Source organism: Mustela erminea, chromosome 1, assembly GCF_009829155.1.
Source record: "Mustela erminea isolate mMusErm1 chromosome 1, mMusErm1.Pri, whole genome shotgun sequence".
In the NCBI taxonomy this organism is placed as follows: domain Eukaryota; kingdom Metazoa; phylum Chordata; class Mammalia; order Carnivora; family Mustelidae; genus Mustela; species Mustela erminea.
Genome location: NC_045614.1, coordinates 136,634,289 through 136,657,385, shown reverse-complemented (window position 1 = coordinate 136,657,385; position 23,097 = coordinate 136,634,289). Strand labels below are relative to the sequence as shown.

At 38.4% G+C, this 23,097-nt stretch overlaps 1 long non-coding RNA gene across 1 annotated transcript; it reads left to right on the top strand.

The window, feature by feature from the left end:
* Nucleotides 1-1,126: 1,126 nt before the first annotated feature.
* LOC116601104 lies at nucleotides 1,127-14,438 on the top strand. Its single transcript, XR_004289921.1, has 3 exons — nucleotides 1,127-1,138; nucleotides 9,850-9,855; nucleotides 14,355-14,438. It is a non-coding gene; the product is annotated as an uncharacterized LOC116601104 (long non-coding RNA).
* The last annotated feature ends 8,659 nt before the right edge of the window (nucleotides 14,439-23,097 follow it).

The following is a 23,097-nucleotide window of genomic DNA, read 5'->3' as shown; positions in this document are numbered from 1 at the left end:
CCGCCCCGCCCCGCCCCGCCCCACCTCGCCCCGCCTCGCCCCGCCTCGCCCCGCCTCGCCCCGCCTCGCCCCGCCTCGCCCCGCCTCGCCCCGCCTCGCGTGGGAGGCAGCCAGTCCTCCCGGCGGCCCTTGCGGACTGCGCCGGGTGCGGGGCATTGTGGGAGTGAGGAGGCGGCAGCCAATAGGGCTCGCGCTCCGCCGCCAGGCGCGACGCATGAGGATGAGGGTGGAGAGCACCTCCGCCTCACAAGCCTTGGCTGCAGTTGCCTTGGAGGTGGAAGTTCATGGCTGCACACTTCTGTGTGCCTGTCGCTCAGGAAGGCATCCTCCAGGACGGAAAGACAGGTCATGAAGTTGCTGTTCACAAATAACGGGTCCTGGGAGAGCGGGTGTGGTGTTGGGGTCAGGTGTGCAGCGGCTGTGGTATTCTCAGAAACTTCTTTGTTGGATTCCAGAGTACCCCCAATTGCAGTGAAATGTGCAGGGCAAGAGATGAGCCGGCCCCATTTAGCTTTGCCTGAACGGGAGTTAACCGGTGAACGTCATTGCATTCATGCTGCCAGTGCGCCAGCCATCCTTCGGGCCTGGTCATTAGAGACCCGAATCTCAGAGGTTAAGGGGAAGGCTGGGAAATGCAGTCTGTTAGTTCTTCATTAGGAAGCCAGGTGGCTGAGGGGCATGTTTGCAGCGGTGTTCGGTTTGTCGTCCTACTTCAAAATCCAGGGCCGTGGCGGCAGGGGGTAATGGTACTACACTGATCCGGGCCAAAGGAAAACACTGGTAAACGTCTTTCTCAGACGGTTATGAAAACTAGCGTTTTGGTCAGGCTTCTGAACACTCCTGTAAGGGAGTTGTCAGCTCTAGCTTACAATCTGGCTATCTTTGTTTTGGTGTGACATTAGAAAATGCCTAAAAATAGTCTTCTCATTGTGATTTGGTTTCTCTCCCTTTGTCTTCTGGGTTGGCACTATAGTGCTAGCAAAATGGCAGCTCTAGAATGGCTAGTGGCCCACAGACTTGTTTTTTATTTCGCTTGCAGAGGATTTAACATTTTGGGGGGAATTAGTTCCTGTTTAGTAAGTGGGGAACTTCACATAAAAATGACTTCCAACTTCTCCTGAAAAGTCAATTTCATTTGGTGACAAATGAAACGATGTCTCATTTGATGACAGTCAGCTAGTACTGGACAATGACTGCTTCTCTTAGTTGATGGATTTGCTTGCCAGTTCAGCATTGCCCACATTTGTCTCGTTTTGTTTATGATCTTTTCAGCCTCGGAAGGCAATTGAGTTTGAGACCCTTGACACAGCGTCCCCTCAGCCCCCACATTTTTCAGTGTCCCCTTTGTAACCCTTACTACCTCAGGAGCTCCCTCACTGAGCCTGGTCCACATGTGCCACTGATTGATCCTCTGTAGCAGTCCTCTGTTGTCTTCCTGGGGAAGAGCTCTGTGCTTCATTGTCCTGCAGACTTTGTTGCATGTGAAGGAGTTGGGAAGCCAAATGCTGACCACAGGTGACTCTTGGGGTAACTCTTGCTGAGTGCAGTTGCTGTAGCATATGGGTCTGGCCCTGCAGTTTGCTCCTGAACTCCCTGGAGGTGAGCTCAATTGCAGCCTAAAATTAGGAGACCCTAAGGTCTCCTAATAGGAGAGAAGTCTTTTTTTTTTTTCTTTTTCTTTTTTAAATCCTCTTGGAAAACTGTGGACCTTCCCATATAAAGGCTATAATAATAATAGAATTATATATATATATATACACACACACACGTGTACGCAGACACACAGAGACACACGCAGACACAGACACACACACACACAAACACATTTATTTAAAATAGAAATCACTCCTTTACACCTGACCATGACCTGTTAAAGTGGGGATTATTATTGCCCCTGTTTTGCAGATGAGCCCTTGGGAAGGATCAGAACACCTGCCCCAGGTCTCAGCCCAGCAGGGCATGAGGAACCTTTTAAATTTTTTTAAAAATTGAGAACTAAAAAAATTTTTTGCCTGCATTGTGCATGACCACCGTTTTAAGCTGGAATGTTTCTATATAGAGAAATGTATGTAATGTCTCTGTATTTACATATATGTAAAATGTATTTACATATATGTTAGATATATATGTAAATGTCTGTACTCACAGCTTAGCACACAAATATCAGGATTATTACTCATATTCGCCCTATCAATGAATAGGCCATTAAGGGACCCCAAGGTCCCTTTACACCTGTAAATTTCTCAGTTTAAACTTTTGGCATTTTTAACATTAAATATTAAAAATGAATACATTCTTAGTAACAACAAAAGGCCTTGGCACTTCTAAATATTCAGAAATTTGCAAACCATCATCATCATTTAAGCCATATCCACCTACTATTACATTCTTAAAATTCTAAAATTCAAATTTAAATTAACATATTTTTAATTTTTAATGTGTCAACTTATATTTGAATTTAAAAATTTTAAGAATAGTCACATCTTAAATAATAAAAATATGAAGTTGGTTTGATAGTCATATTTTTTAAATGTCCCTGAAAATAAATATGTAACTACTAATTTCATTTGAAGGTTCATTTGTGTTTTATCTAAAATCATGGCACATTTGCTACTGTTTGGGAAACTCTGCTTCTGATGGGAAAATTATGCAAATTGTAGCTCTTTATGTCTATGTCACCAGTGGGTTTCTTTGGTGCAGTGTTGGAAATGTATAATGTATAATATAGCAGGCATGAAACAAAATCATTGGGGGACTTGGCAACATCTGTGTAGTTCTCATAGTCTATCAGGTCTTCCTAGGATTTTGTTTGGTGGTGGGAAAAACTGGTGCTTTGGTGGACATGGGATGTTCTGGGTACATATAATGACCTATGCGCTTATGGTGATCTTGTCCCAAGACTGAGGACCTGTATTCTTCACTGGGCTTTGTAGAGAAAACTAAGTTCATCCCTGGTTGGTAACCTCCATCTATAGGAACTCACAATAGGAACTGTCATATGAATATTTATTTTCTCTGACCCAAAATGTTACCTTGATTGGTGTAAGAAATGATAGGAAAATATTCTTCATGTCTTGAACATTGAATTTAAATGCACTTTAGAGTTGTAGCACTAATTTATTTATTTTATCTCATATATTTAGACTTTGAGACTTTGAACTCAATTAAGCAAATTTATGGACATCATAAGCTAGTTATTAATTTGGACAAAAGGTCCTGATCCTTTTAAAAATAGATTTCAAGTACTAAAGATAAAGTGAGAAAATTTTTATGTATTTATTTAAAAATATCTGGGTACTGAAAGTAACACTAAAACAAGCAGGAATTTTTGTGGTTTAGGTGCTAGAAATTCACATTGCCTGGATCCCAGTGTATTTCCAAGCACTGACTTTATTGAGTTATCTTCATGGTTCATATTGGTAGGGGAAGATGGAGTCATCTTACAAGACCCAGGAAAATAAGAGTTTGGGAAATGCCATTTGGTCAACTTGCAAAGAAGAAGGCTCTGATAACTCAGTATCTATCTATCTATCTTTATATATCTCAACTCAGTCTTTTGAAGACCAAAACAACCACTGTGACATTTCTTTTTTTTTTTTTTTAAAAGATTTTATTTATTTATTTGACAGAGAGAGAGAGAGATCACAAGTAGGCAGAGAGGCAGGCAGAGAGAGAGGGGGAAGCAGCTTCCCTGCTGAGCAGAGCCAGATGCGGGGCTTGATCTCAGGACCCTGAGATCATGACCTGAGCTGAAGGCAGAGGCTTAACCCCCTGAGCCACCCAGGCGCCCCATCACTGTGACATTTCTTAATACAGTTTTTAAAAAGCTCTAATGTTCTTTTTTTTTTTTCAATTTTGTCATGACCAATTTTTTAAATTTCTTTTTAGCATAACAGTATTCATTGTCTTTGCACCACACTCTAATGTTCTTTAAATATGTTTACCCATTATAATAGCCACTGTAGTCTTTTGAAAAATAATTCATAATTTGTAATTTGGGAGTGATTACATTTTTTAAATGTATGCATTCAGTCTAGAATAGCTCTCAAAGGATATGCTGCACATATTAATACCAGGCTGCAGACAGGGGCTTGGATTAATAGACTGTGGAGGGCTACTTTTATGGAAAGTTTAAGTGCATATTATTATTATTCCTAAAGTGTATTAGTAATAATATCCTACACATGTCCAGCATGCATATGGCACTTTACTGTTCTACAGAGTGCTGTTGCATACATCCTCTTGTTTGTTCCTCGCAGCAAGAAAGCTAGGATATTTTCAAGTGTTGACATTGAAATCCTTTGCTGGAGATAAAATCCTAGTAATGCAGGGGGAAAAAAGATGCTATAGAAACACAAGCTTTTTTTTTTTTTTTTTAACTGTATTTTTGACCAGTGTCATAGCAATTGCTTAGATTGGCTCTGAACATGTTACTCTCCAGGGAGAGACAGTATTTCATCATTTCTTCTGCCCAATAGGAAGAAAAAAAAAAAAGCAAAATATAGGAGTGCTTTTTTTGGAGGAAAAACTGCAAGATTAAGGGATCCCCTTCCACTTCACAGAAATTAACAGCAAACCCTTAGGTTCCCTGTTGAGCACTTCTTTATATCCTTCTTGTTTAAAAACACTTTTTTCTATATCCCTCTTGTGCCAGACATGATAAAATCTGGAGAATCAAGTAAGCACGGAGAGATTGTCAGATGAAAAAAACTATTTTGTTCTTATCGTCAATAGTGATTAAATCTAGACTTATATATTATTTATGTAATATTTTTCACTTTCCTGTTTTATCAACAGCAATGTGGGAAGTTAGAGACAATAAGCTGCATGCATATTGATAATTGGAATTATCAATGATCACTGGAATAGTGAACCCAGGATTCTGGTTTCCTAGAATCTGTGCTGAGAAATACTTAATAATTAATCATAATGATTATTTCTACAGGATACAACTCTAGGATTAAATGATAATTTTATTTGACTTACATAAAGGGAAATTATTACTGCAGTTACTTTTAAAGAGCTCCCTGGGTTTGCAGGGAGTATCTGAATTAACAGAAAATTGAGCGCCATTACTTATTAATGGGGTCCAGCTGATTTATTGGTGGTATATCTGGCAATTAGCCATTCTGCATAGTGTCTTTTGTTTAGCCATTACTTTTTCACTATTGAGTGCAAGCTCAGAGATGAACACCTTGAACCAATGGGGAAGTCTGCCTGTCAGCCTAATAGGGCCTTGCATCATCTTAATGGTGAGTTATGATCTGTCTTGAAGGATATTTGGACACACTTAATATCTTTTGGATGACAACCATTGGAGGCATAAATGAATGTACATATTGTCATTGAACCACTAAAACTCTTTATTCAGTCACTAGATAGCCATTATATTATATGAATCTCTTTGGACATTTTTTTTTATTTTTAAAAATTATACACTTGCCTTTGGCTTTTGTGGCATTTATAGAATGAATTGCTGTGAGTGAACTGTAGCACAGCAAGTTATGGCCAATAGTATTTATTTGCAAGAGTCACTCTGGGGTGCCTAATTTGTCCTCAGGAGAAATATCTTTTGCTCAGCCTGCAAAATGTTGTAGTAAAAATTGATGATTGATGTTGATTATAAGATTAAATGGCTGGGCCACAGTGGCCAATGTCATAAATCAAAGCAGCCCGAAGTTGTGATTGGCCACTAGAGAAGGCTCTAAGTGGGAGTGTTTTTTTAATGAGTCACTATATTTCAAGTCTTTATAGTATTGAGTCCTAAAGTTTATTGAAACTGTATTTAAAATGTCATTCTACAGTATTTTAAATAAGTTTCTAGTACAGTTTTTTTTGCTTACCTAAGCATGCAGCAGTGGAAGAAAATAGAAGAAAATATTCTTGTGATAGGGAAAACAGTTTAAAAGTGGTTAGCATAATGTTGATTGTTCCACAAAAAACTTGATCTTCTCAATCTATATTTATTTTTTTCTTTTTTGTGTCATGAAGAATACTCTTCTTTTTTTAATCATGTTATGTTAGTCACCATATAGTACATCATTAGTTTTTGATGTAGTTCCATGATTCACTGTTTGTGGTGACACCCAGTGCTCTATGCAATATGTGTCCTCCTTAATACCCATCACTGGGCTCACCCATCCCCCCACAACCCTCCCCTCTAAAACCCTCAGTTTGATTCCCAGAGTTCATAGTCTCTCACGTTTGTCTACCTCTCTGATTCCTGCCCTTCATTTTTCCCTTCTTTCTCCTAATGTCCTCCATACTATTCCTTATGTTCCACAAATAAATGAAACCGTATGATAATTGTCTTTCTCTAATTGACTGATTTCACTTAGTATAATCTCCAGTTTCATCCATATTGATGCAGATGTTGGGTATTCATCCTTTCTGATGGCTGCATAGTACTCCATTGTATATATGGCACATTTTCTTTATCTGTTTGTCTGTTGAAGGGCATCGCGACTCTGGCCATTGCTGCTATGTACTGGGGTGCATATGGCCCTTCTTTTCACTATATCTGCATCTTTGCAGTAAATGCCCAGTAGTGCAATTGCTAAGTCACAGGGTAGCTCTATTTTTAACTTTTTGAGTAACCTTCATACTGTTTTCCAAAGTGGCTGCACCAACTGGCTTTCCCACCAACAGTGTAAGAGGGTTTCCCTTTTTCTACAACCTCTCCAAAATTTCTTGTTTCTTATCTTGTCAGTCTTTGCCAAAGAATGCTCTTTGGACATTGAAACGTAGAAGGGACAGTGGTAAAGGTTTGAGGAGTTGGAGATGGGAGGTGATGTTATAATACCACCTCTGGCTTTTTAAAAGGGGTTGTGTTATATTCAGGGTCATAGAAGAACTTCTCTATGAATTTTTAAACTGATGCTTGTAATTGCTGAGGAATTATTCTGCTCCCAGCTATAAATAAGAGAAGTCTGGTAGTCCCTGTTGATCTGGACTTCAGAAAGGCATGAGACAATGCTTTTTCTTATAGCTTCTGACAGTTTATATATTCTGAAAACACTTATTTATCCCTTACTGTCTTAGTTGATTTAGCTGCGTATAACAAAAATGCCACAGGCTGGGTGGCTTATAAACAACTGAAACTTAACTTGCCACAGTTCTAAGAAGTTATGGCACTGGCATATTTGGTATCTGGTTAGAGTTGTCTTCCTGGTTCATAGATGGCTGTCTTCTTGTTGTGTCTTCACAGGGTGAAAGAGGAAGGAGGAAGCTCTCTGGGATCTTTCTTATAAGGGTGCTAATATTATTCATGAAGACTTTACTGTCATGACCTAATCATCTTCTAAAAGCCCCATGTCCTAATACCATCACATTGAGGACTAACTTTCAACACAGGATTTTTTTGGTGGGGGCCGGATACAACATTCAGTCCATAGCACTTATTGTGTGTGAATCACAGAGGATTCAATATGCATGTGATATGCTGTCAAGGAATATGTAGGATGAGTGAGAGATAATACAGAAATAAATATGATATCAAGCAGGGGTTGGCAAATTATGGTCCATAAACCATGTCCATCCTGCCACCTGTTTTTGGAAATAAAATTATTGGAACACAGCTATGCCCATTGATTTATATATTGTTTATGGTTGTTTTTATGGTAAAATGGAAGGGTTGAATAACTGCAACAGAAACTACCTAGCCCTTTATGAAAGTCTGCTGACCTCAATATAGACCAAAATTGCTCTTAGGAATCATACTGGAAATGCTACAGAAACACGGAGCCAATTAATTGTGGTGGTGAGGGGGTACATTTGGGAAGTCTTCAAAAGATGGGAGCAGTTGAATTGGACCTTAATGATAAGATGAAAATTCCTAGAAGGCCATAACCCCTTCCCTCTTTTCTCTTTCTTCAAGCTCCAGCCTTCTTAGTGTTCTCTGTCTCTATCTCTATGTCTATCTCTCTATCATTTTGTTAAAGTTGCCTTTTCAGTATTTCATAAAGGTTTATTTCTTTATGCTTCATGTTCTGGTCAACTTGGATATGGAAGTCAGCAAAAGAATGTGAAGTGTAAGGCCAGGAAGTGGTGTTACTATGAAGCAGGTGGTCAGAAATTCTTCATTTTACTAGGCAGGTATCTGCAGAATACTCCAGAGTGGTTTCTGGAAAAATTACCCAAGAGTTTTGTTACAGCCACTCCTTGAATTTACTGTTGGTGCAGAGTTGGGTGCTATTCTTTGCTGTGGTAGACCAGTGTGACTCCAGAATTTCTTGAAATTCCATGTTGTAGTACCTATGACCATTTCAAATTAGTGAATCATTTCATTAACTGTGCTATAACTGCTACTGAAGCCATTATCTCATAATTCTAACCCAGTTCCCTTTAGAGTTTCTTTTCCATTTTTAACAGAAGCCAAAAGGAAAGGTGACATAGTGGTGGGGCCTTCATCTCTGTCTTTCCCAGGTACTCTTCTTCCCAATCAGTGGGATAACGTTGTAATCTCTCTTAGCAACTAAGATAGTTTCCTTCTCCCTTCCATCTTGCCAGGTGCTAGTTGAAATTTTCAGATAATTTAAGTACAGTGGTTAAATGTACTCATTAACCGCTTCGCTGAAGCTCAAAACTCATAAACCTGGTTCAGAACACAAACAACTCTCTATTAGAGGGCATATCACTTCCTAGTAACAAATCCAAGCTTAACCAGCACACATAATTCCAAAACACATTCAGAATGAATTTAAAAGTTTATAAGAACTGGGGCACCTGGGTGGCTCAGTGGGTTAAGCGCCTACCTTCGGCTCAGGTCATGATCTCAGGGTCCTGGGATCAAGCCCTGCATTGGGCTCCCTTCCCCCTCTCTGTCTGCTGCTCTGCCTACTTGTGATCTCTCTCTCTCTGTGCCAAAAAATAAATAAAATCCTAAAAAATATATAATTTAAATATCTTTTAAAAAAGTTTATAAGAACAAAACTATAAAGTTCCATGCCAATATATTATTATTTATTTCAGATTATACTCTTGCCTTTTTATCAGATGCTTTCAGGGATTAAATCCAAAGCAGTAAACAGTGGAGTAATTTATTGGAATCTGGAAAGATTATCAATAAGAAGGTTTCAGTAGAAGGGTTTTGTTGCCTTTCAGTTGCCATTTTGGCTTGTTATTTACTCATATCCAGGTCTTATTTAGAATCCCAAATATTAACAGAGTAAAAATTCTGTTGCTCATGGTTCCTGAATTAAATAAGTGAAAGCCACCAGAAAAACCCCAATGGTTCTATAGCTTTACAAAAATAGAAGTTATTCCCAGTTGAGAAAACCTAAGCAACAAAGCCTTTCTTTTCTTAGAACTAAACCACCAGTCAGCTGGCAATTGCATATTCCACGAGACATAAACACATTGATCTTTTATTTTTGAGAACAAGGAAGAAATCCTAGACTGCTGCAAACAGCTTTTCTCCCTCACCAAAGGAGTACGCCATGTAGGTTAATCTTCTCAGCATATATGAATACCAGCTTTGTGCAGGGGCTTCACTAGGCAATGTGAAGATGGGAAGGTAAGTCCTAGGTTAGTCCTGAAGAAGTTTTCTTAGTACATGGCTTTGCTGTGTGTGGTTCCTCAAAAACCTAGGAAAAGTGAGAGGAAGCTCTTGGTAGTTGAATCAGTAGACCTTCTCTCTCGTGAAGAACAAGTCAAATGTAATTTTGTGGCTTCAGTCTTAAGGAAATGGGACTGTTAGAATCATCATGACATTGGCCTGAGCAACTAACTGAGCTAGGCTTTGATTTAGCTTTGCACATCTTTTCTTCCAGTGCACTAATTGTTCACTATGATTCATACATTGTTCTGACAAGATGGCAAATGGAAAATGTGGAAAGTAATTAAAATAAGTGTGTGGTTTAAATTATCATAATCTATTGCCCTGAGCTGAATGCCATTATCAGGGGGAACAGGGAGAAAGGCTGCATTCAGGCATAGAGAATAGTTTCTGGGTTTGTCTTTATAACAAAAATTCAACTCAAGGAAATGAACTGAAGAGAGAGACTTGGAGCTTACTATCATAGTTCTCAGAAGTTGAAATAAGAATTCTGTATCATGGGTTAAGGTCAGGTTTTCTAGGATATTGTCCATATATATAAATTGATTAGGAGGGCTATGATTAAATTTATACATGCTTTGTATATGATAATGGAAATTTTGGCTATTAATTGAACTAACATTAGAATGTAGGTCTTGTAAATATTTCCTTATAAATAAAACTACACATCTCTAAAATTATTTCCTATAGAATAATTATTTGGAAAATAAAATATTTGCCTATTTAGAAAGTTTGAAAATTACTTTATTACAAACAGCTTACATTTATTATTATAAGTATAATGATGCTTACTATGGATATTTTAGAAAACAAACAACTGTACAGAAAAAAAATTCTTTGCATTCCCATTAGGCTGAACTAATCTGACCTTTTATTTTTTTAAAAAATAATGTGTGTATATATGTGTTGTCTGTTTATATAATTAATTTTACATTTTACAGTGTTCTGTATTATGATTTTCTTCACTTTCCATTTCATTGAAACTTCTAGAAAAGTTTATTTTTAGTGACTACATAATATTTGATTTTGGGTCTGTGCCATAACTTACTCAACCTGTATATAGACATATGGGTTTGCCCATGTTTTTGGTTCATAAACGTTTGCACCTTATTGACTTTGCTTACTTGGATTCCTTAAAGCAGAATTTCTGGAACAAAAGGTTTGATGCCATCTTAAAATGTTACTTTAGTATAAACAGACAAATGTTGAACAGTTGAATTGAAGTGGATCTCATTTTTAGGGTCAGAGTATTATTTTTGGATTATTTTTCTTCTGTTCTCATTTGTTTTTCATGGTTCTAGAATTCTTTGGACTTTAGAACCATGACGACCAAGATTCATATTCTAGCTTGGCTGCTTATTAGCTACTTGATACTGATCAAATGGCTTAAGCTCCCTTAGCTAGTGTTCTCATCTATAAAATGGGTCATTAGTAGGTTTTCTATGAGGATTGAGTTCCTGTCCTTTGCTAGAGGCTCAAGAAATGCTCTTTACCTTTTCAAGGTGTGTATAGAGCTAATAAAGATGTGAACATCAGTTGGATGATGAGGACAACAAAAATGCTTGTAGAGTCATATTTCGAGATATCTGCTTCACATCATTTAAAATTTACTTTAATATGGATATTTACAATAGACAGGGATCAAAACCGTATATCATTCAGGGGCATCTTGGTGGCTGTTGGTTATGAGACCAACTCTTGATTTTGGCTTAGGTCATGCATGATCTTTGGGTCATGAGATAGATCCCCATGTTTCGCTCCATGCTGAGCGTGGAGCCTGCTTAGGATTCTCTCTCTCCCTCTGCCGCTCCCTCCCACTCTTTCCTTATCTAAGAACTTAGGTGCCGTGCTGTGCTGGCAGAATTGTTGGAAATATGCCCTTTGAGTTTTAGGAAAGCATCCATAGGAAGGTACCATGCCTTGGAACTCTCCTCAAGGTGACCCAGAGGGAGGCTGTGGAAAGCCATTCACAGACATATGTGTTGCTACTGACGCTGCCTGAAGGGGTTCTGGGGAAAGCTTTTGGCCACTGGGGACTACCAGATGCTGCACATCATGGGAACTGGGTGCTGGAGAAGCTGCCTATGTCATAGGAGTAGATGCTAGTGAGGCCGTGTATGCTGTAGGACCTTTATGAGAGGAGCACACCAGACTAGAATAGGAATTGCTTCCTTCTTTACTATGCCTCCAGAACCATCAAATGACTAAGCCTGTCACGCCAGCTGACAAAGGAGAAATATTTACAGATCTCAGTATCATAGAGGAGGCAATAAGGGGACTATCTGCTCCTCAAGGACAGCACATTGATAATTGCTACAGTATAGTTCTTTGGTTACTCTGCTTCCATATACACTCTTCTGTACACATTTGAACTTCTGTACAACAATGAACAAATCCTTCTTACAAGTGAAGAAGATCTTATCCTTTTCCCAAAATGAGGGGACACACGGCCTTAACAGTCATTGTATCTATCATTGACTATATTCATTACTCATCAAATTCTATCAAAGAAGAAAAAAAATTCTGTCAAAGACCCACAGAATATTTTGTTACTTACAATTGAAACTGTAAAGTTAACCTCCAACAGCTCATATATAAAATGAAGATGAGAAGGAGGTAGAAGAAGAATATTGTTAGCATATATAAATATACACATACATATGGCAAGCAAAGAGAGAATATGCAAAGCTACTTTAAATCTTGTTTCTCTAAATGGTGTTAAGCCTGTAATTGTTACCAGTGGCTTCTTTTTTCTACTACAGTTATTATATTTCCTCTTCCTTCCTGTTAGAACCTTGGGCGGTTGGTGTTCTTTATCTGGTGGAGTAACCCACGCCTTCCTGAAGACTGACTCCTCAATTATCCTGCATTTTGTTTGGTTGCTGTAGTTTTTACATTAAGCTTTACTGTTGTTCTTGGACATATGGAGAGACACTGTAAAGAATCTCCTGTGTTCCAGAAAGAGTTCTTTTTGCCCTCATTTGTAGCATCAGCCTAATTCTCCCTTGGTGATTGGGATCAATCACTCCAGCCAGAAGAGTAATCTTTTCTTTATCTTTTCCTTCCTTCCTTCCTTCCTTCCTTCCTTCCTTCCTTCCTTCCTTCCTTCCTTTCTTTCTTTCTTTCTTCCCTGTTGTTGGTTTAGTGTCACAGACCTAAAATGGCCAATCTCATTTTCCAATTCAGTGAAACCATTGTTGTGCCCTCTGCTTGAAGCATTGCCTCCTTGTGAACTAAGACCTCCAAATTAGCAGAGCTCATGTTGCCAGGACAAGAAGCAACAATTTGGGGAGTGATTTATTAGCTATAATAATAAGCAGAGCCCTTCCCATGTGTAGGGTCCTAACTAGTTAAGTTATGAGTCTTCAGTAAATTACTCCACCTTTCAATAGCCAGTTTATTTTATGGGTATAAGCCCATTGCTGCACTTTGCTGTGGAATGAGTTCATTGGTCAGAAGCAACAATACGGAAAATGCTATGACTATGTATAACGTATTCTTTGGGTTTATGGATTGTAGTGCTCCACTGCCACCTTCCCACTTCAGCAGGACAGGCAAATCCATATTCAGAATAGACGTCTCTTGCAGTGATGATGAATTTATGCTCCATCCATTTTGGATGGAGTTTAGTGTAATCAACCTGCCACCTGGTAGTAGTCTGTACTCCTGGAAAATGGTGCCTTAACTTGTGGTCAGGGCTAATCTCAACTCTTTTTTTTTTTTTTTTAAGAATTTATTAATTTATTTGACAGAGAGAGATCACAAGTAGGCAGAGAGGCAGGAAGAGAGAGAGAGAGAGAGGAGGAAGCAGGCTCCCTGCCGAGCAGAGAGCCCGATGTGGGGCTCGATCCCAAGACCCTGAGATCATGACCTGAGCCGAAGGCAGAGGCTTAACCCACTGAGCCACCCAGGCGCCCCTCAACTCTTGACAGATTAATCACACTTAGCCTTTTCATTTCTAGGGAAAGTCCATGTTGTTGAGCATATGCATAGCCCCATAGTCACTTTGTTCATGGTCGCAGTGAGAAAGCCCTGGGGTAACTGGGGAAAGAGAATGACTGGCATCATTTTGCCATCTGATTATCAAGAGCTTCCTCTATAGTGGATAAGTATGGGGATTCTTGTGGAACACAAATATCTTTCTCAATCACTGGCGTCATAGGAAGCCAAGGGTTGAGAGAGAGAAGGCAATGCAGCTAGAGTTGTGTTAAAGTCTGAGTGACTTGTTAATACAGCTTGCTGAATAGAACACTATACTGCTAACCAATTCCAGGGAAGGACTACAATTGCTTGGATAATAGCAAAGATCACCACAAATGCCAGCCACCAAAAATGGAACTCAAACAATTCTATCCCACTATATCTTAGACATTGGAGTCACCAAGGAAGAACAACACTGTCATGGACTGGTTAGAACAGTGCTTTTATTACATAGAGAAGGGACAGAGCAGGATTAGCTCTGGTAGTGTGCTTCTCATGGCTAGGGGCTTCCCCGGCAGCCAATGAGGGCGAGTGTCTTATATGCACCTCTATCATGCCTTAGCAGAAGGATTTCTTCCCCAACACCATGGAATCTAAAATACTGAAAGCTAGGGCCATGTCTTTGGGCTATTGATGCACACAATTTTTTTTTTTTAAAGTTTAATGTATTTTAGTAGCAAACTTACAGGAACAGCACAGAAGAGAGACAACATTAAAATCATGTACTTGGATATAGGACAACTCAGAAGACTGTAGTGAATGGGTGGATCCGCTGTATGATAAAAATGTTACAAACACCATTAGTTGCCGTCATAAGAAATGTACTTGTTTTTAAAAAAATCCATATGCTGGCATTGTCCAGAAAAATTTAACAGGTTTATTTATAATTGTTATAAATTTGAACTGCTGAAATGTGTTCGCTGAAACATTTTGTCTTGCATTAATGTTTTATGTCCCTGCTTTTACATTAAAAATTCACACACAAATAAAAATGGAAAAACTGCCAATACCTGATTTCTGTCCCCGGTTTTTCCACTTGCAATCATATACTTAGCTACCTTTTGACCTCATGAGAAAAAAATATCTAACATTCAGAACTACCAATAAAAGGAAGAAGAGAAAATTTTTTTCTTTTTTTTTAAAGAATGAAATGTTTTCCATCATAGTGGATTCTTAAGCATGTCCTCCATATATGCAGTGTGCTAGCTGGATGTCTTTTGGCATAATTGTGACACATTTGACATGGATATCTTATAGGTTGGTGTCTTCAAAGAAGCCCAACCAGATAGGCCTCACTTGCCTCCTGAAAAGCACCAGTAGCTGCACTCTGGAAGTGTAGATCTGTTTTGAAGTCCTGAGCAATTTCTCACACCAGACACTGGAAAGGAAGTTTTTGGGTCAGATGTTCCGTGGACTTCTGATAACATCTAATTTCACGGAGTGCCACAGTATCAGGCCTGTTAATGATGAGGTTTCTTCACCCCTCCAGCAGAGGGCGCACTCTTGCGAGCGGCTTTCCTAGCCAGTTGCTTCCTTTTTGCCTTACCACGGGTCGGGTCGATTTGCGGCCTTTCTGCTTTATAGGAGCCACGGTACAGAAATCTCCATACGAAACCCCCTTCTCCTTTGGCTGGAGCTTGGCAAGCTAGAGGCGGTGCTGGCGTTGGCGAGCAACGACGGCGCAGTGCCGACTGCGAACATAATTCTTGATGCACACACTTAAGGAGAACAAACAAGCAGACATAGAGCCTAAAACAGGAAAAGATAATACCACACAAGGCAGTAAGCCCAGCACAGGCTGCATGAGAGCTCTTTATGTTTTGAGAAGGGCATGTTCAAGACCTAAGGCCCATTCTAACTTGGCTACTAAGTAGAGGTCAAAAGACTGTGCTCATGAGACTGCCTTTCCAAGAACAACATTTTTATACCTTCCAAACTTGCTTCATTTTGGTTTATGATAGGTAGATTGCTACTGCACATGCTTAACCTATGACTAGATGGCACTCAGTTCATCATGGGAGGCTCAGGCCTCATGCTCACCTGCTGTCCTATGGTTAGGAGTTTTCAGTTTCTATCAGTGCCAAGTAGCAACCCAAAAGATTTTTCTCAAAAGGATAATAGTTATCTACAGAAAAGGGCATTTTTTTTTTTTTTTTTTTTTTTTTTTATAATCCTATTGGCTTGCATTGTGAGTCCCCTGTTGGTACTTGCCAGAGGTTCTAACCAACATCTCTATTTGCCTCAGACATTTCAATTGTCATTGGATTTGCTTGGCTGGATAATAAAGTTCAAGTGGTAGAGAGGCTTGTACTGCAGCTTGAACCTACTGCAGTGCTTTTTCCTGTTCTGGCCCCACTTGAAATTGGTAGACTTGTGTGTGGCTCTCTAGAGGAGAGCCACTAAAATGTGGTAGTATATGTTGCTTCCAAAATTAAAGAAAGGCCTCTCGATCATTGTGCCTTTTATTTGGTGGTAGGTGGTATGAAGTGCAAGAGCTTATTTTTAATCTTGGAGGAAATATCTCAACTTGTTCCAGACTGTTAAACCCCTAAAAACTTCACTGAGGTGGTGGTGTTGGGGTTCTGAAATTTTCCAGGGTTTATTGTCCATATGTCTTACTAAGACATTAAATACTTTCTCCTTCCTGCTCATTAGATCCCATCAGCATAATCTTGTCAGTGTAGTGTGAAGTTAGTGGGACATCAAGGCAAACAGGATCTTTATGTGTTTTATTATGGCACAGAGCAAGAAAATTTATTAGGTATTTCCTTTTTTTCCAGTGTGCAGACACTCTAGCAAATGATTATACATCTTTTGGGGAAGATTTGGAGGAATGTATAGCGAGAAATTATGGTCTCTTTTGAGGTAAATTTCATCACAAATTTAAATAGCTAGGAAATATAGTTTCCCTGAAGCAAGACTGTGAGGGTATACTGTCTTCCCTTTGAAGTAAAACCATTTCTGATGGTCTTTGCAAATTATTATGGAAAGGCATTACATACCACGTGACAGACTATTTATTTTAGTAAAGATACTACATCTAGGTCAGCAGCTACATTTATAGTCACTACTTGATTAAGACTGTGATAATCCACAGTCATTCTCCAAAATCTATCTGATTTCTGCACAGGCCACATTGGTGAATTAAATGTATGTGTGATAGGTACCACCATCACTTCTTTCAAGACTTTAATGGTGGCAATAATCTTTGAAATTCCCCCTGGGTTACTGTCTTGGTAGGGAGGGGAAGTTCCAATAATTTTAACCCCATAGACATACTTCCATTTGTCAAATGTGTCTATTCCAGTTATACATTTAGAAATTGAGGAATAACTGCAAGGTAGGTCCATGGACGAGATGGACCCAATGTAATTTGAAATTTATGTAAGAGTATACTCCATCTATCATATATGCACTATGAGCCCCACATATAGCTTATGGTGATGTTGTTGGTTTCTTAGAAATTAGTGTCATTTCAGAGCCAGTGTTTAGTAATTTTTGAAAGATTTGGATATTTCCTTTTTTCACTGTATAGACATTGTAGTAAATGGCCACAGTCTTTTGGGGAAAACTTGGGGGAATATTTATAGTGAGGGCCTCTTTTGAGGCAAATTGCATCACAAGCTTAAATAGGAAATATATAAGGATTAACATCTTTATCTGAAACTCAGTTTTATTGATTAATTTACCAATAGTGTGAACATTTCCTCCAAAAGATACAGCTTGACTTTTCCAGTTGAAATTAAGGTCTGGGCCATTTCAAGGGCATCATCACTCAAACCCTGGTTCTTTGCAGACTTGCAGAATAATATTTATAATGACCGAGACCTGATATTAGAAACAATAAAATGAAAGCCAAAAGAATCATTCTCTTACAGACCAGAAAGCAGCTGATTATTATGACAAAGGTCTTTGCAGCCAGCAAAGGTCATCTTGTCACCTTTGTTCTAGCTGCAAATCCTTTTCAATGAGTTGCCTTTGGAAAGTTACTTAGGGCAATAGACCAAACATGTGCTTCCTGACTCTCTGAAAAGACGAAGCAGTAGTGAACCTAGATATTTTAAATATAAAAGCTGACCAATTTAAGGTGAGCAAAATTCTCCACAGTGTTGTAAATGACATACTGGATAAAGGGTTAGTATCCAAAATCCAAAAAAAATTATCAAATTTAGTGCCCCAAAAACAATCTAGGTAAGAAATGGGCAGAAGAAAAGATTTTTTTCAAGGGAGACATTCATATTGTTAACAGACACATGAAAAGATACTCAACATTGCTCATTATCAGGGAAATATAAATCAAAACCACAGTGAGGTATCACCTCACACATGTCAGGATGGCTAAAATTAACAACACAAGAAACAACAAGTGTTGGCAAGGATGCAGATAAAAGGGAACCCTCTTACCCTATTGGTGGGAATGTAAACTCGTGCAGCCACTCTGGAGAATAGTGTGGAGGTTCCTCAAAAAAGTTAGAACAATTCCACTGGTAGGTATTTACACAAAGGGTACAAAAATACATATTTGAAGGGGTACATGCACTCTGATGTTTATAGAAGCATTATTCAATAGTAACCAAACTATGGAGAGAGCCCAAATGTCCATCAAATGATGAATGGATAAAGAAGATGCAATATATACACAATGGAATATTACTCAGTCATCAAAAAGAATGAAATCTTCCCATTTGCAATGACATGGATGGAGCTAAGGTGTATTAAGCTAAGTGAAATAAGTCAGAGAAAGACTATTTTAGTCAGAGAAAGACTAACTGAACTAAATCAGAGAAAGATAACATACGATCTCACTCATATGTGGAATTTAAGAGAGAAAACAGAACATATGGGAAGGGTTTTGGGAAAGAGAGAGAAAGAAATAAACTGTAAGAGACTCCTAACGATAGAGAAGAAACTGAGAGTTGATAGAGAGAGGTGGGTGGGGGGATGGGCTGGATGGGTGAAGGGTATTGAGGGCATTTGTTGTGATGAGCACTGGGTATTGTACGTAAGTGATGAATCTTTGAATTCTACTCCAGAAACAATATTGCACCATATGTTAACTAAGTAAAATTTTAGTTAAAAAAAGGAAAAAAGGTGACCAAGTGTGAGCAAGAAGTTCTACAGTGTTTCCAAGTTATCAAAAAACTCAAATCCACACTTGATCCCTAAAGCCTAGTTGAAAACTGTATATTCATTTTTTCACCCCAGTGCCTATTTTATTGGTTCTGCAAATTACATCAACAGAGCTTGAGATTCATCCTTCTCTATCTGATTGTATATTGTTACTGTTAATGAGCAAGGACATAAGAATATGGCTCAAAGTGGGTGAGAAGCAAAGAGCTTTGGAGAACCCACAAACTGGAAAACTTGACAAATAATTTGACAGCTTAGCAAACTTTGCATGTGCTGTCCAGAAAAAGCTTGCTTCCCCAAGTACAGAGGCACAGCATTACTTTCCTGGGAGGAAAAGTGACTTTTGAAATTATGCGGTAGAAGCTTTCCCAGTTCAGATTGGACTGCCCATTCAAGGGAATAACTTTTTACAAGTCTCATTTGGAATCTTTGTTGCTAAAGTTCATTTGTCTAAGTTCTCTTTTAAGAATATTCTCGTTTCTAGTTCTAGATATTTTAAAATCTCCTTTTCTCTGATTTAATAGTAGATGCTAATACTGATATTTCACCTGATTAAATCTTAGGTTTGACTTGCTTTTTGAAACTGCTTTCATGTATTTAAAAATAGTAAACATTGGTGATGTTACATTACTGGAACTTTTTTTTCCTTCCAGTCTTCATCTCTGACCACTGTCACCAATTACAAAATACGAAATGAACAAAAAACAAGACTAGGAGAGTGAATTCTATGACATACCTGACATACCATGTACAGGATGTCATACTTTAAAAATCCATTTACATTTTTAAGAGCCAGGATCACATTAGAATATTATGGGATATAGCTTTAGTAATCAGCTTCTATTGATTTTGAAAATGATAATCGTTGAGACAATTTTTTATAACTAATTTTTTTCTTAATATTTTCCAGATAAATGTCTATATAATCTATATATAACTTTCAAATAATTCCATGTATTGGTGCATTCATTTCAAAATCACATATTCAATAGCTTTGGACCTATGCTCAATAATATTTGTCACATACAGTTCCATCTTAAGAAATTTCTTTCTTTTGGCTTAGTACTGTTAACAGTCATTTGACTTAGTACTGTTAACAGTCATTAGCAAGATCAACTTGCTACACATTATAGAAATGCCTTAATATTCAGAATCTGAGGCATTGCAAAATGTCATTTACCTACTGAGGAGGAATCGGGATTTATTTTGGGGAAAAGAGAGAATCATCTTCAGGTGATAAATGGTAAAGCACTAATGGGAGGAGAGCCCAAGATACACATAGGCATTCATAGACAACCTTTTGGTTACATTGAATAGGTCTTGGTCTCTAAGTTCAAGCAAATGGAAACTTAAGTGAAGAAGGAACTGAACAGGTGAGCTGTGAGTTGGAGAACACTTAGACAAGTATCTTGATCTCTGAGGTAGACAGTAGATTTTGCACATGGTAGAATAGAACCAGTATAGATTCTCTAAGGGAATAAAACATTGGCTAGCTGTTAGAGGTACTTTCAATTAGGTGGAATCACATGAAATTAGTGATATTGGAAAATTTTTGTCTTAATAAAATTCAGCCTACTGACTACTGTGTTTTGATATTAACAAAGCATTTTTTTTTAAAGTTTTCCAAGAATGAGATGATGAACTCTAACCCAAATTAGCTCCTTCAGCCCTAGTATATGGTTAATGGCTCAGTGTCACCTTAACTGGTGTGTCTTGCTGAGTGCTAATATAAAGGGCTCTAACTTTGGCTCCAACATGTCCAGTGTTTTCATCAGTGTCTTAGCTATAGCTAAACAAAGCAGACTTATTAAATTTAGAGGGAGCATGAATTAAGAAGTATAACTAATGCTGAGTTTAGACCACAAATGACCTCAGCTAACTGAATCTCAAGACTGATTCAAAAATTAAGTAAATAGCAATGGAGAGAGTTTTCAAAATTGAGATTTATTTAATTCACTGGCTTTTATTGAATTCCTACCATGTACTAGACACTGTTCAGGTTCTGGCTTTACAGTGATGAACAATTCTGTTAGGGTCCTGCTAAAAAAAAAAAGACCTAACTACCCCTCACCAAAATGGGAATGGAGAAGAAAGATCCTCAATACAGCAGGTTCTTGGGAAAAAATCGGGAAGCTTTGGTCATTAGGACCTTCAATGTCACAAACTTTCTGAATGTGTTAGGAATTATACTAAAATGGTTAAGAAAAAGAACCTGTGAAATCTTAAGATCTGTTGTCATAAATGCAGTGTTCAGCCCTTTGGGAAGTTATTTGCCCATAGTTTTCTGGGCCTTTCAGACAACCACAAGGGTCATTCAGGGGTGGTGTGGTGTGGGGTAGGGTGGATGGGAGGGATAGCATTATAAAAGGGATGCTGTTGACAAACTAGAGTGTACCTAGAGAAAGGGGAATTAGGACATCAGTGGATCTGGAACTTATGTATTTTAAGAAATAACTGAAGGAACTATAGAAAAATACATACTAGTGGGAGACATGCTAATTGCCTTCAAATATTTGAAGAGCTGACAAGTAGACAGGAAAGGAGCTTATTCTTTGTTGCTTCACTTAGCAGAAATAGCATAAAGCAATGAAAATTTCAGGAAGAGAAATTTTTTATTTGGTATCATAATGACACTTCTCAGATAGAGAAGCTGTCCATTACTGGGACACATGGTGCTTGAGGTAGTGAGCTTTCTGTTTTGGAACTATTTAACCAGAGACTGGTTGATTTCTTAGCCAGGGGCAGTAAGACAGCATTCATGTATTGAATAAGAGGTAGGAGGAGGTGTCTTGGTAGTGTATTTTCACCTCCATACCTGTGATTCTTGTGGTGTAAATTAATGTTTATGTGGAGATGTGGGTACTGTATAGGTTTTTTTTTCTTTTTTTTTAAATCCCCAAAGGAAAAAAGACCAGTTTAAACTGGATTTAGTAGTAGGTTACCTCCAAATTTTTAGGACCCGTCTGACAGTTGGAGAGTCATTACAAATTAGGTAGAGAAATGCTAGGAAGGGGTGAGGAGTGGGCCATGAGACTATTCCAACTGGTTTTATGTCTATGACCATAACTGGGTGCAGGCAAGCCTCCAGTAGAAGAAGGTGAGATTTTATTCCAGTTACCAATCCTAGAGTCTGGGGGTGGGGGTGGGGGTACTGGTTGGGACTGTTGGTTGCATATATAGAAACCCCAACTTAGATTGCCTTAAACTAAAAAGATATTTACTGACTCATATAACTAAAAAGTCCAGGGGTTGATCTGACTTTAGGCATGACTTAATCCAGATGCTCCAACCATCTGTCTCCCTTCTCCCCTTCTTTTTGTTTTCCTCTGTGGGCTTACATCTGCCATCTAGAAGGGTACCTGAAAGGGTAGATATCTAACAAAGATTTGCTGAATGCATACATGAATGAACCTGCCTGCTTGGCAACCCCAGTTAAAGGTCCCATAGCCAAAGTTCTAGATAGACTTAAGTTTGGCCGTCCTTACACATTTGCTTGACTTTAAACCAATTGCTAGTGATGGGGAGGGGGGACACATTGATTGATTGGGCCATTAGGCTGGACTGACTAGACCTGAGAGTTAGCAATATCTGGTTGCATTTTATTCTCTGTCTTCTCTGTAGGCTCATTAAGGGGAAAGGGAAGGCCCTCTTACTTTTTTTTTTTTTTTTTTTTTACATCCCCATGGAGACTAGTACTAAGTGCATTGTTTTTAGTCATAAAGTGTTTATTCTTTTTCTTTAATCCATAATGAATCTAATAAGCAAAGGTACTTAAAGGTAATTAAGGTAAAGGTAATTAAAAGATTAAAATTGAATGACTGTTTCCTTCAAGAGGAATAATTTTCATGGAAAAGCTTTATCTTTCCATTTAGGGTATCTGACTTCTATCCCTGGAACAAAATTAAGGAATGATTAATTTTTTTTTTTAATATTTTCACACAATTTTTAGCTTCTTTATAGGAATAGGGCTGGGCTCTGTGGATACTAGAAAGTGGTACAGAAAATGAACTTGAGCAAATAAAGAGAACTTGGCAAGTAGGATTATTTTTTAAATGTTTTACGGAGCCAGCCACCCTGGCCTCGGGCCACCCCACCCCCTTCTGCAGCTGGAAAGTGGAATCAGTGGGTTCTTCTTTTAAACCTGTGGGGAGATGAATGAACACTGGAATGTTTCAGTGATTTGGACTGCAAGAATATGATGGGAAATATCCTGATACAGTGTTTAGGGGACTATGTTTTTCTAAGAGCAGAAGGAAATGATTCTTTCCCTCGGAGAATGCTTCCATTTTATATTTGAAATGTTCTTGCAATGAAGCAACAGAACTACAGTCTGTGTGGATTCTTTTTCCTTCCAGTCTAATTTTCTTTTTAAATTTATTTTCAGCGTTAACAGTATTCATTGTTTTTGCACCACACCCAGTGCTCCATGC